Source organism: Vipera ursinii, assembly GCF_947247035.1.
Source record: "Vipera ursinii genome assembly, chromosome: 1".
Lineage (NCBI taxonomy): Eukaryota > Metazoa > Chordata > Lepidosauria > Squamata > Viperidae > Vipera > Vipera ursinii.
Window position 1 is genome coordinate 208,975,479 of NC_139512.1, and position 14,014 is coordinate 208,989,492.

The following is a 14,014-nucleotide window of genomic DNA, read 5'->3' on the forward strand; positions in this document are numbered from 1 at the left end:
CAAGTGTGCTTGCCCATCTCTCCCATAGCCCAGTTTTGAACAGGCTGCCATTTGGTAGTGGGCCACATCCCAGGGGTTGGGGAACCCTGGTGTAGTGGTTAAAGCCATGAGTTCTACAGTACACAAAGCTAGTTGATTCATCTTGAGCTAATCACTCAGGGTGGCAATGACAAAGCATTTCTGAAATCTTGCCAAAAAATACGGCAGGGACTTGTCAGCAAGTCACCAGTAGTCAACACTGGCTTGAAGGCAATAATGATAATTTGTAATGATAGCTAGTCTTTCCCACAAACCACAATCACTGCCATTACTTCTCAATTCACAAACTATTATTTGCTTTGATGTGCCCTTCATTCCTAAGATTTGATTCACTTTTGTAATTCTGATTTGGATGGCTAATTAAATGCTAATTTGGATTAATGGCAAACTATGGATTATGTTAAAGAGTATATCATTAGTTGAACCTAAAGAGTGGAAAGAGATCAGGAAAATGATATTTGAACCAATATATTGAAAATATTTCATTTCATGGTGAACCTAATATTAACAGAAGGACAAATTATAATCCATACTCTACTTTGAGTTTTCAGTTCACGGTGAGAACAATTCTACTTATTCATCTTACCTTTTTATTGCTGCCACTTTTAAATTTAGAATACTAATAGATTCTGTTTTTTATTATTTGGGGAGAGTTTTATTAATATTTTTTAAAAATATTGGTGTTTACTGGTTTTCTTTCAGTAATTATAGGACTGGGCAGAGATTGAGATCCAAACGGAAAAATGTGATCTGTACACAAACATGTCAGTTCCTGAAATTATGTAGTGGGTAAGCCACTCGATCCCAGAAAAAAAGATACAGCTGCCTTAAAGTGATCCCAAGAGTTACCCTTACCCACAGGAACTCACAGAAGGATTTCATTGCAAGACGCCAGCCTTCAGCCCACCCTGATGTAATTGATCTTATAAGTTTGGGAATTGTGATTTCAGTTGCACTTGACTCTTCAGCACCTCACAACCTGCTGACATGGTTAGCTGTAGAAGGAAAGCTAAAGATTTTCTCTGTGTTCCCTCTTTATCTCTTATTCTACTGTTTTCTTTTGTATTACTGCTAATCTTAATGCCCTTCTTGTCTTCCCTTTGACTTGTACAGCAATAGCAACAAGACTTAGATTTACAGTATATACTGCCCCATAGTATTTTACATCATTCTCTGGGCAGTTTACAATGTCAGTATATTGTCCCCAACAATCAATTACCAACCTCAGAAGGATGAAAGGCTGAGTCACCCTTGAGCCAGTCAGGATCGAACTCCAGTCTGTGGGCAGAATTTGCTTGCAATACTACACCTTAACCACTGCACCCCCAGGGGTTTTGGTCTGATAGGATAATGCTAGCTTGAAGCTGGGCATCACTTGTTCACATCTCTTTCCATTTATTTCCTATAAATCAAAGGATTGATTCATTGCTTCTTGCTCAGGTTAGATTCTTGCTAACTCTAGCCATGTTGCTGCCACATTTTCAGGGTGGGCAGTTGGGCATTAGAGCTGGTGGAAATTTAAAAAGACATGACAGCAGTTTGCTTTAATTAAAAAGGGGCATTTTGCTACTTAAATTTGTTGGCAAGATCTCAAGATATGAGAGGACTGTAAACAGAGCCCTTTGACTTGCCAGTCATGAATTGTGATTCTGTTTTAGTGGAAAGTTGGATATATATTTAACAAATAAATCAATAATCAAGGCAAATATCCATGTATCAAAATCTTATTGAATCTATTTTACTTTACAATAATCAGAAGCTAATAACTTCTTATTAAGAGATGGTGCTAGACTTCTGGAGGAAAAAGGAGGAACCTTCCCCACTTTACATCGGGGAGGACTGTGTGGAGAGAGTTTCCTCCTTTAAATTTCTGGGAGTCTATCTCTGTGAAGATCGTACCTGGAAAGTTAATACAAACCAGGTGGCTAGAAAGGCCCAACAGAGACTTCACTTTCTCAGGGTCTTGTGGAAGAACAGGGTAGAACAACGGCTAATGAACCTCTTTTACCAGTCTACTATAGAGAGCGTCCCCTCGCACTGTATTGTAGTTTGGTATGCTGGTCTGACAGCCGCAGATAGGAAAGCATTTCAGAGGGTGGTGAGCACAGCACACAACATTGTGGGCTGTCCCCTGACACCACTGGATGACATCGCCAGGGCTTGCTGCCTTGGAAGAGTGAGGAAAATTCTCAGGGATGACTCACACCCTGGATGGTATCTCTTTACTCTCCTCTTACTCTCAGCCGAACAAACAGGCTGAAGAACAGCTTTTATCCATGGGCTGTTAGGCTTTTGAACGGGAAATAATTTTATAAACTTTATGCATGATTGACTTGCGAGGCTGGTGTGTTGTGCAATTAGCTCACATGGTGTAATAAGATGGAGGGTTTGTGTCACTGTAAGTTGGGGGTGGGAGCACGAAGGGAGGCTCAGCCAATCTCAATGTATACATGGTTGTACTTTGACAATAAAGGTTCATTCATTCATTCATATAAAGTCCATCAAATAGGTGAGATACAATTTAATGTTTTGTTTGCATTCTCATTTTTTCCTACTTTCTCTTAATTGGTTGCCTTTTGGGGTTGCATCCTCATGTCTCCTTTAAATATATAGTTCTACTCCCAATGTCCCAACTCCTCTATCCTTACAACATTTCTAAAGATATTTTTCAGAAACTGAATTGACCTTTTGATCCCAGCCTTTATAGTTTAGGAGGCTCAGTTTTTATTTCATTTGGTTCAAGAGAAATCGAATCCCCTCCCCACCCCAGGATAAACTCAAGAAACTGAGAAAAAAAATCAATACAGCTCAAATATTCACATGTGTATTTGAAGGATCTTAAGCCATATATTAGCTTTGCTTTGACTGACAAGCTTTGACAAGAAGTATGCCAACATCTCTGAGAAAATAAGTTACTAGATGAATGAAATTTGTTAGTCTCCATTTCCAAAATGTTGATAGAAAACAGCTTTTTAAAAAAGAGAACAGATATTGCTAGGAGCTAGGAAAGGAGGTCTGAAGACTGTTATGGGGCAAGATACTCAGCTTCAGCTGTTGCGGTGCATCCCTATCACAAACCAAATTAAGATTTGAATCAAGGAGTCTGCCATAACAGGCACATTGTTCTGACTGGAATGTTCTTCTCTTTGTAAATTTTTGGTATATTTAATATTTTCCCCCATGTTTCCTTGCCATCAAGATCTGTAGCAAATGAAACAGATAGATGAAACCCCTGATACAGTGATGTTGTAATGACAAGTGAAAGATGATTTTTGGTAAAAAGGATAATGATTAATTCAATTTATGTCCTACTTTTCTGTCCTGTCAGTATATGTTTGCATATTGGTGATTTTGACCTTTTCTCTGCTGGTCAATTTACAATGTGCAATGTCTGGATTGCAGAGGAGTGTCCTATAAGATCACTGAAAGTGGGAAATCTAATTGTGCAAACTGACATATCTGGAACTCTGTATGAAAACTATGCATGTTAAATAGTTATTTTAAAAATGTTTTCTTTTTTCCTCTTATTCAGCTGCTTTCGTATACTATAGATCAGACATGTCAAACACAAGGCCCGGGGGCCGGATGCGGCCTGCGAAGTGGTTTCATGTGGCCCGCGAAGGCATCCTGGAAACAGTGAGGGAACGGCCCCCGCTGCATTGGCCCTGGCCCAGAGACCCTCCTCCTGCCAGAGACCCTCAGATCTGTCCCACTCCTGCCCAGGTCCCCATAGGCACCCTTCATGCGAACAATGTAGAGCTGGCCACGCCCACCCAGTAGGCCATACGCACACTAGCCACGCCCACCCAGTAGGCCACGCCCACCCTGGCCATACCCACCTGGCCCCCTGAGGGCAACCGCAATGCTGATGCAGCCCTCAATGAAATTGAGTTTGACACCCCTGCTATAGATGACAACCTAATTTCCTTAAAAATTATTCCAGAACTTCAGGTTTTTTTTTTTTGTAAAACAGTGAGTTTGGGACTCAGGGCTGAACAATTAATACAGGGCTTTTCAACCTTTTCACCCATTGTACCACTTTAAGGATAGGGCAATATCCAAGTACCACCGGTCACCTAGCAATGTGTCAAAAACCTGATGACATCCCCCCCCAAAAGGAAAAAAGTGATAAAGTACAGGTAGTTCTTGACTTACAACAGTTTGCTTAGTGACTGTTTGAAGTTACAATGGCACTGAAAAAAGTCCCCCCCAAGCCATAGTCGAGCAAGACACCTGCCTGCCCACCCGGTGGTGCTCTTCCTCCTGTCCGAGGTTTTCATTGTTGTGAGCATTTCTGTTGAGGATTGGCAGCAGGGGTGGGGTGGGGGGTGTTTGGTTTTTATTCCCCCTGTCTGCTGGGTGGATGTAGCAGGTTTTGGTCACTTCAGATGACCCTGGGACACTGTGACCGTCATAAATACGAATCAGTTTCCCAGCATCTGAATGTAAATCACAAGACCCTGGAGATGCTGCAACATTCCAGCTGATCGGCATTTCTTCTGGGCTCAGCAGAAGCACCAGGATCAGCACCGAGCTCCAGCTGGAGTCTGGTGCTGATCCTGGTTCTTCCACTGAGCCCTGACAGCCCTGCAGCTCCATCCATCTCTCGCTCAGGCTTGTGCGGTGCTGCCACCGGTTCATCTCATTCCCCTCCTCCGCTACCACTTTTCTAGTATGGTCGCGTATCACCTGCCAGGTGCCGATGTACCACAGGTGGTACCCATACCACTGGTTGAAAAGCCCTGAATTAATATTCCTAGGCTATTTGATGACTTGAATTACATTATAGTTTGCATGGGCCTCATCTTTTTAATAAACCATGTTGATAGGGTTCAAAACAAGGTAGGCTCAAGTCAACTGTGGACTGTCCTTTTTTTTGATAAGCTGGCTGAGAACCTAGCAAGTGGGGTAAAGACTTAAAATGTAAATGAAGTGACTGAAGAAGTATTTTCTCTTCCTCCCCCCCCCCTTTGGGGGATTTGAGAGATGGTTTGGATATTTTATGGGGTGAATGGGAAACACTGTTTATATTTTCAGAAAATGAAAGTCTTGTTTTCCACCAGTTTTCTTTTTCTGCTGCTGCCGCTACTACTGCTGTATAAGAATGGAACAACATTCTGCTACGGTATTAAATCTGGGTTGCATGCATCTCTCTTAAGACAATTACAGGAATCCTCCTACTGACAATGGGAAACAGCTGGCTGTCTAAAGTGAGCCTGAAATATTCATTTCTGATTGACAGTTGCTATTAAATTGTATCTTATTTGTCATACTCCACTGGAATGAAGAACTGAACAATTGGAATTGGGCAAACTTAGTTTCTAATGCAAAATTTTTAACAGTGTGGAAACATTATGTCTTTTCCCCGGGGTCTTAAACTCCAATCCTGGTCTAGCTATAAACTATTGAATCTACTTGGATGTGAGCTTACCATTTAAAGGCCTTTTGAGTGATTAACCTTGAGTTCGTCAGAGCTGGTCCCAACTAACCTCTATTCATGCTTGGTGTCCATCAGGTGATCCCTTTAATGTCTCGGTGTCCAAACTGTGTGCCAAATAATTTGCCCAAGGAAAATAATTAGCCTAAGATCTCTTTCCTAGTGCAGAGTAATCCAACTAAAGAATGGCAAGTCACCATCATCAATGACCAGCTACTTGCACACTTCTTCCAGTTTTATGGTGGGCTACATGGGCTTATTTAGGTTCCAACCTCTCTAAATGTAAGTTACACCTTACCAGGAAGGTGTACTTCTAGGAAGAAAGCCAAAGAACCCATTTCTCCTGTGTAAGTGATAACTGACATCCATAAAAGACAGAGGAGCAGCTTCCAAGAACATTTGCAATGGAGCTCTTCTGCAGAAGTGATTCAACAGGGTACATTCATAAGTGGTGCCGTCGGCCAGACAATGTCGGCTGGCGACCCCCAGGGGGAGGGCCTTCTCTGTGGGAGCACCAGCCCTTTGGAACCAGCTTCCCCTTGAGCTTCGGATGGCCCCGGACCTCCGGTCCTTTCGCTACGACCTCAAAACTTTTCTCTTTCATCAGGCTGACCTGGATTGATGATGGGTTTTTAAATATGTTTTAATTTTTAACTGTAGTTAATTTATTTTGGGGCTGTTATTTAATTCGTTTTTAATTTTTATATTGTTGTTTTTTATTGTTGTAAGCCGCCCTGAGTCCTTTGGGAGATAGGGCGGCATATAAGTCCCAAAAATAAATAAATAAATAAAATAAATAAGTAGCAAATAAAGAGATCTGGGAAGAATTGTTTTTGTAAAAATGTTTCCTGTGCCTAAAATGAACATGTAAATCTTGGTGGCTTTCAGGCACATGTAGCAATTCAACCATAGCTTTGACTTACCTCTTTGAGATGTCAACAGCTTACTTTTGATCTATTACAAATGGTAGTTTGCTCTCCCATCCTCCCTTCAATGGACCTAACAACTTCTCCTCCCACTTATGTAAGTGGCAGAATGCCCGGACTTTGAATAAGTACCATGGATACTGATGCAGACTACCACCTGGGAGTCTAAATGAGACTTCAACTGTCTGAACTAATTTGATTCTTATTATCTGAGATGACCTTATTGGAGATACTTGGAAATGAGTTCTTGCCTTCATTACAAGGACAAAAGAGTTGAATCTAAAGCTATATATTTAAGGGCATAGCTAATGTGTGCATGGAGGGCAAAGGATAATGTATCAAGGAAGGCTCAGCAAAACAGAAGCAGGGTTTGGCTTGCAATGAGGGGAATTTAAGGAGGAAAGAAGAAAAATGATGTTCTGAAGAGAAGCAATTTGAATGCTCTACCCACAGGAGGCCCAGGGATCACCATTTCCCTAAATTGGTTTTAGATAATGGAGGTTTGATTGTAAAACTATTGCAAATAAGCCCAAGAGTGTCTGGCTGTATGTGCATTTACTTCCCTGTTATTTTATCACTTCAGCCAAATTTTATTCAGCCAAAAGGCTCATAAGCAGAAAAATGGAAATTTTCAGTCATCCTTTTGTATCTGAAACCATAGGGTGATCTTTAATGCCAAAGAGCTTTCTGGTTCTGGTGCAAATTGAAAGGTATCAACTCTATTATTAATATTCATACCATATTTATACCCTGCTGTTGGGGAAACCTTAATGAAAGAAAATGGCCCGAAGCAGCATTCAGTTGCTGTGAAAAACTGCCTTTGATTAAATTATGGAAATGGATTTGTAAGATATGGGCTGGTTAGAAGAAAGTCAGAAGTCTTTGGGCTCTTAGGAGCTGAAGCCAAATTCTACTCCAGTGCTAGTTCATCAGATCTTTACAAGTATCAGGTGGCAATGATGGAAAAGAAAGCTGAAGCTCAACTGCATAAGTGAACTCAAGGAAACCTAATATTTTTCAGCAGTTGTCTTTCATTCTCTACAGAGACAAAAGCAGACAGTGCCATGCATATTGTAAACACGTTCAGCATCCTCCATTGAGCAGAAAAGGAGAATTGACAACTTTTCTTAGATGCTCCCAAGCCTTCACTAACTCCTAAAGCCAAAAAGCAAGATACTCACAGAGACTTTTTCAGCCAAGTTTATTGAAGGAAAAAAGGAATGGGGTTGTAGAAATTATTGACAATTATTGGCGCGGTGAGTATCTCTGTATTTTGCTTTTTGGCTGTAAGCAGTTACTAAGAGCTTGGGAGTAGCTAAGGAAAGTTGCCAATGGTCAGTTACATCTGATGTCTATAACTAGTTTATGTTTATTTGGGGGAGCTTCATTGGTCCTCTTGCTCATTGATGCATTAGCACGGTGGCTCTTCATTTTTCTGATAAAAGATGAATGCGTAGATTTTCTGGGCTTCTAATAGTAACAAGAAAGGCTGAGCACCAAAGAATTGAGGCCTTTGAACTATGGTGCTGGAGAAGACTCCTGCGAGTCCCTTGGACTGCAAGGCGTTCAAACCGGTCAGTCCTAGTGGAGATCAACCCTGACTGCTCTTTAGAAGGCCAGATCCTGAAGTTGAAACTCAAATATTTTGGCCACCTAATAAGAAGGAAGGACTCACTGGAGAAGAGCCTAATGCTGGGAAAGATTGAGGGCAAGAGAAGAAGGGGATGACAGAGAATGAGGTGGCTGGATGGAGTCACTGAAGCAGTAGGCTTGAGCTTAAATGGACTCCAGAAGGTGGTAGAGGACAGGAAGGCCTGGAGGTACATTGTCCATGGGCTCGCGATGGATCAGACATGACTTCACAACTAACAACAGCAATAGTAACAAATTGTCCTCCTCTTTCCAGGAAGTCTATTACAACTAATAGTGAAGGAGAGGCTCTGCCCAGGACTAGATGCCATGTTTTAGAGTACAGTGATTGTCCTAGGTTTCATCACTGCTACTGTGGCCAATAAATTTGATAAATAAATAAATAGAAATAAATTATTAAGGCTGAAAAAAGACTCTCAAATGAAATTCTCAAAAGCCATTATTAGATGACACCAACCTAGGTGAACCCAGTGGGCTTTCTTGACATTAAGTGGGGGAAGCTTGTGAGTATTGGTCTAAGTTATATTATGTCAACCTCCTAGAGGGAAATTATTCTGACATATCTGGAGGACTCCTCATTGAGGAAGACTGCCATGAAGTACTCAAATTATGATGTTCCAAATTGTCCCATGAGGCTAGCTTATCTTCAAGGGACAGTCTCCTTCTTTCCCTGGAATGACTGTCCACAGAAATTGAAGTTATGACTCAGTGTTGTCTAACCATAAGTCTTCTTCATTATAATTTCTTGGTATGTGTACTATGTATTAGGAATTCTGCTGATTCTTAGAATCTCAATTTTCAGATGAATTGTCTGAATTTTTCACTATACAGATAGCAAAAAATGCTGGTAAATACAGATTTAAACAAGAATGATTCAGTAGAAAGCAAACTTCAGGCATGGACTGATAAGCTCAAATCTGAATTAAATTTACTGAATATCAAGAACTGAATTGTGCCTAATCTATTTTTGAGGATTATGGGAAAGCAAAATGGAAGGGTGAGGTTAAAAATAGATATACCTGAAAGCCTTTGAAGAAATGTTGGATAAAAATACAACACATTCATCCAAGGATGTACATACAGTACATTCTTACACATAGATATCACTAGGTAAATCAGTGGCTGTGTATACTATGTTGTAACTGTCTCATTTCTTTCTATTGTTCTAAGAACAATAGAAAATCATGTGTTATTGTAGGCTTGGAAATGGGGCAAATTTTCCATTTGGAATACACTTTCAAACAGCAAGGTGGGATTCTGGAAGGTGTATTTATTTTGCCTTAGCAACATATTGATTCTTATTGCTAGATTAAGATCCATAATGTAGGATCCTATTCTTCTTTGGCTTAAACTAGAATTGACTTGGACACCACCAAGACAAATTGGCCTGTGGGTAATGAATATAGGTAAAGAGAAATCTGGGCTCCAAGTTCGATATAATTAATGAAGTGTTACTAATGCTCCTGAGCTGGTAGGTTTTCAATTCACTGTAATGATTTAATTGTGACTCTCCCATCAGACCAGGCATAGGCATTACAAATGATCGCAAAAGCTGCCGATGAGGAATAATGAAAGTCACTCATTGCTATTGACACATACATGATTGTGTAGCAGTAGCCATGCTGTTATGAGTTCACTTTGATGTTTTCTTTTAAAACTAAGACTTAAAAGACCCCTAACTTTTCTTTGTCAGTGCAACCACCCAACGCTATTCTAAGTTGGAATAATGAAGGATATGACAGCACTTTCTAAATCGCTCTTCCTTTTGCAAAAGTATATCAACTGTATTAGGGGCTTAATTTTTAGATCACATGCCTGCTTTTACATAAAGAGACCAGACAATTTCACATTCATTTGGCTAATCAAGCATTGCCTTGTTTCTTTCTTTGTGTCCTCCTTTCATGTGTATATATTTCTCCCCCAAAAGGAAGCCTAAAGCAAATGACATCACCATTTCAAAAACAACATCAAAAGGAATAATAATTTATTGTAGTTTATATAAATCTTCAATCTGGATATGGAGGATGTGTCAAAATATACAGATGCCTGACTGTCTATATAGTTGCTACAGCCAGATGCCATATGGTCAATTCTATTTTAGTGAAAGCCATGCAATCAGCCGCATGATTAGCAAACAGGAATTCTTTCTAGCAGACCCCTCTTTCGCTTCAGTGATAACAGCATTTTAGAGAAAGGTGGCACTTTCTGGAGTGACTATTCAAAGGCATAACAGAATATTCCCAATAAAGGCTTCAGTTTCTTTAAGAGCTTGTACTATGGTTGTCGTCATCATACCCTGTATAAAATCAGTTTTAGTGAGCTCATCACCAAAGTCACCAATTCCAAGGCTGCTGGTAGGCTTCAACTTGAGTCGCTCTGGTGTCAGTCCAAGACTACTTAACTATTGCAGTCTAAGTAAATAGTCAGTATGTGTGCAGGGGTATGTATGTAGAGAGATGAGGGATACCACTGTTTAATTAACTTTGGCCCTTTTCAACTGACTTAAAACTAACACTTGGTCTCCTAGTCTCAGTGCATAGCAATACTGATTGTCGACATGTTTATTTCCATGGACAATGGTTGGAAACTGACCAAAGAGAGAAGCAACCTGGAATTAAGGAGAAACTTCCTGATAGGGAGGACAATCAACCAGTGGAACAGCTTGCCCTCAGAAATCATGGGCGCTCCATCACTGGAGATTTTTAAGAGGAGACTAGACATTCACCTGTCTGAGACAGTATAGGTTCTCCTGCTTGAGCAGGGGGTTGGACTGGAAGACCTCCAAGGTCCCTTCCAGCTCTATTCTATTCTTAGCAGTTTTGATACCATAATAAACTTCTGGACCAACTGCCTTGGCAGTGGTTCAAGTCCTTCCTTTCTGGAAGTGCCAAGAAGGTCTTTCACAGTGTTGACCTTGTTTTCTGTGTTCTTCAACATCTACACGAAGCCACATGAGAACCTCATTTGGAGCTTTGGAGAAGGAAGCTGACATTCATCTTTACTGCTCCCTGCTTTCTTACTCCAGGGAAGCAACAAGTAACATTGCCTAATCTTGAGAAGGGGTTGCTGAGGGACACTAAGCTGAAATTAAACTCTGACAAGGAGGAGTAGAATGATGGGCTTTTCACTGAAGTGAAATGAATTTTGAAGGGAGTTCCATAATGCTAGCCAGAGGAGGTTGACTGTTTTGCAGTGTTCTTTGATCACCATCTGTCCCTGAATGTTCAGGAAGGTGATTCTGGGAAGAAGCATGCTTAACTACTTATGGCAAATAGCAATAGCAATAGCACTTAGACTTATATACTGCTCCACAGTGCTTTACAGCCCTCTCTGAGCAGTTTACAGAGTCAGCATGTTGCCCCCAACAATCTGGGTTTTCATTTTACTGACTTTAGTAGAATGGAAGGCTGAGTCAGTTTTGAGTTGGCACTGCTTGGAAAGTTTCCAGATCCAGTTGGTTAGCCATGCTTTGGCTACAACCTATCTTTTGGGTTATGCTACACTTGGAAAGTGTCCAGTAGTTGCAATTGGTGTAAAATGTAAGAGCCAAGCTGTTGACCAATGTAAAGGACAGTAATTTCATGATACCTGTATTGAAATATCTGCTCTAGTTGCCTTCTGGGAATGATTTAGTTTAGTGTATTGGTAGGAGCCCCTAAAGCCATAAAAGCCCGATAATCTGAAAGACTTCCTTTCCTACCACAAACCTTTCTGGTTATTAAATCAGTGGGACAGGTCTGCTGGAGGAAGCTCAGCTTCTTGTATGTCCTTTCTAGCTGCCAAGCTTTTCAATGCACTTCTTAAGGCCCCGGTTCTGCCTGCTTTAAGAAAAAAATGTTGAAAACTCGTGTTTGATTTCTTACTCTTTGTGCGTGATGGGCTGAAACAAAATTTATTTTCTTTTTAGGTGCTAGCTTTTCACCAGGAGGCTGTAGGAATGTGGAGACCTGCTTTGTTTTAGAAAGTTTGGGGGGTGATTTTTATGTTGGTTGAGGTTTAGTAGATTTTTTTTTCTTTTCGCTGAGGTTTTAAAACATTGTTATTAATCCCTCCCTATAACTTCATTTTTCCTTCTTGCATACTGGACAGAAGCTTTTGGTCCCTGTAAATTAATAAAGTAAAATAGCTAAAAGAAATCTCTTTCCACAAGCTTTTCATTGCTAATTAATTTTAATAGTATTGATTTTACTGTCACGCTTTCTATTTTGTTCCAATGGCTGTACGTTGGCCTTGAGTGCTGATGTAAGCAGAAACTGGGGGTGTAAAATTTAATAATAAAAAAGCTTAATTTAATAATTACTAAAATTAATGTACTTAACATGAGCTCTAAGACAAGCAGTAGGATTCAGTTTTGGAGAAAAAAAATTTGGGGGATGCAAATGTCAAGTCCATGGAGAAACATGTCTACGAGGAATATCCATGGGTGGGTTGGATGGGAGGTATATGATTGTGACCCTATTAAAAGTAAACATAATAATGTTTTTAAAAAAAAAATCCTACAAAAATAATATGAATCACAAAGGGTTTTTTTTAAAAAAAAACAACAACTGTGCACGTGTGCATGTGTGTATGAGAGAGAGTGTATACACACACATGATGATTTGGTGGAACTGACTCATACTGGCTCATGAGAGCTGATTGTTAAATCTTCTGGAATTTTATGAGTCAGTTGAGAACAGAACTGATACATTAGTTAGCTATTGGCATGGGGTGATGATGGCAATGGAGCTGGCACAACAACTTGTTAAACATTTACCAGCAGACTACTGTGCATATGGGGTGGACCAAAAATCAGGCCCCATAAGACAATCACAATATTTATTATGATGGTTGGTTGCACAGTTAGCCAGATGTTTAGACTGCATTTTGGCATTTTTACCTACGGTACCTAGCAAGTCCTTCCCAAGGACCTGGCATCGGTAGATGTTGCTTAATAATATTAAAGCTGTCTTTTGCCATTGTTATTAATATTAACAGAACAATGTGAAATCATACACAAAAGTATTATATTTATTTATTTATTTATTTATTTATTTATTTATTTATTTATTTATTAAATAATTTTATGTGTCTACACTGAAAGCTTATGCACCAGAGACAAATTCCTTGTGTGTCCAATCACACTTGGCAAATAAAGAATTCCATTCCATTCCATTCCTGTCCTGTATTGTCTTGTCTTGTCCTGTCCCATCCTGTCTCCTCCCGTTCCGTCCCATCCCATTCCGTCCCACCCTGCCCTGTTCATTATTCAGAGAAAATGTTACTATGCTTAAGAACATTCAAAGGCCATGCATGCAAAGTAAGGAAGAAAACAGAAACTAATTCAAATGTAATTGATATTAAAAATACTCTTTGCAGCCTGACTTTTGATTCCCATCCCTCTCTCTTGCCCTTTGCCACTTGATTTCTGTCTCATTGTGGCTGCTACCTGCTTAGCTTGGCTTTGGGAGCATTGATCATTCTTTAGCTTCTGCTTCTGCCTTTTTAAACCTCTGCCAGATTGCCAGGTGAATCTCAAGCTGCTATATCTCAAAAGATGCCAACAAAACTGTGTCAGCGCTTGCAAATATTCTGGAATGCTCTCACATTTTGTGAGCCACATGTATTTCTTTCCTTTAAAATAATCAGGGACTTTTTTTAAAATAAATAAATAAATAAATGTATATTTATCAATGTATTTTATAAATTTAGGTTTAAAAATACATTCCCAAGCCTTCCAATTTTGAAGAATATTTCAGGGGTACATCCATTCATTTTCATCAATATCACCCAGCTGGGTCCTTTGGGGCAAAGAAAAATGTATGTTCAAAAGTGGAAAAAAGCCCCCACTATCTTCTGCTTCGACAGTATGGCTTGTTCCTGTCAAGGTATAAATCACCTTAGTAGAGGGCGAAGGACCGTGCTTCAGAGAATGCATGATGTGCATGAAGGAAGGAAATAAAACACGATGCATAATCTTACT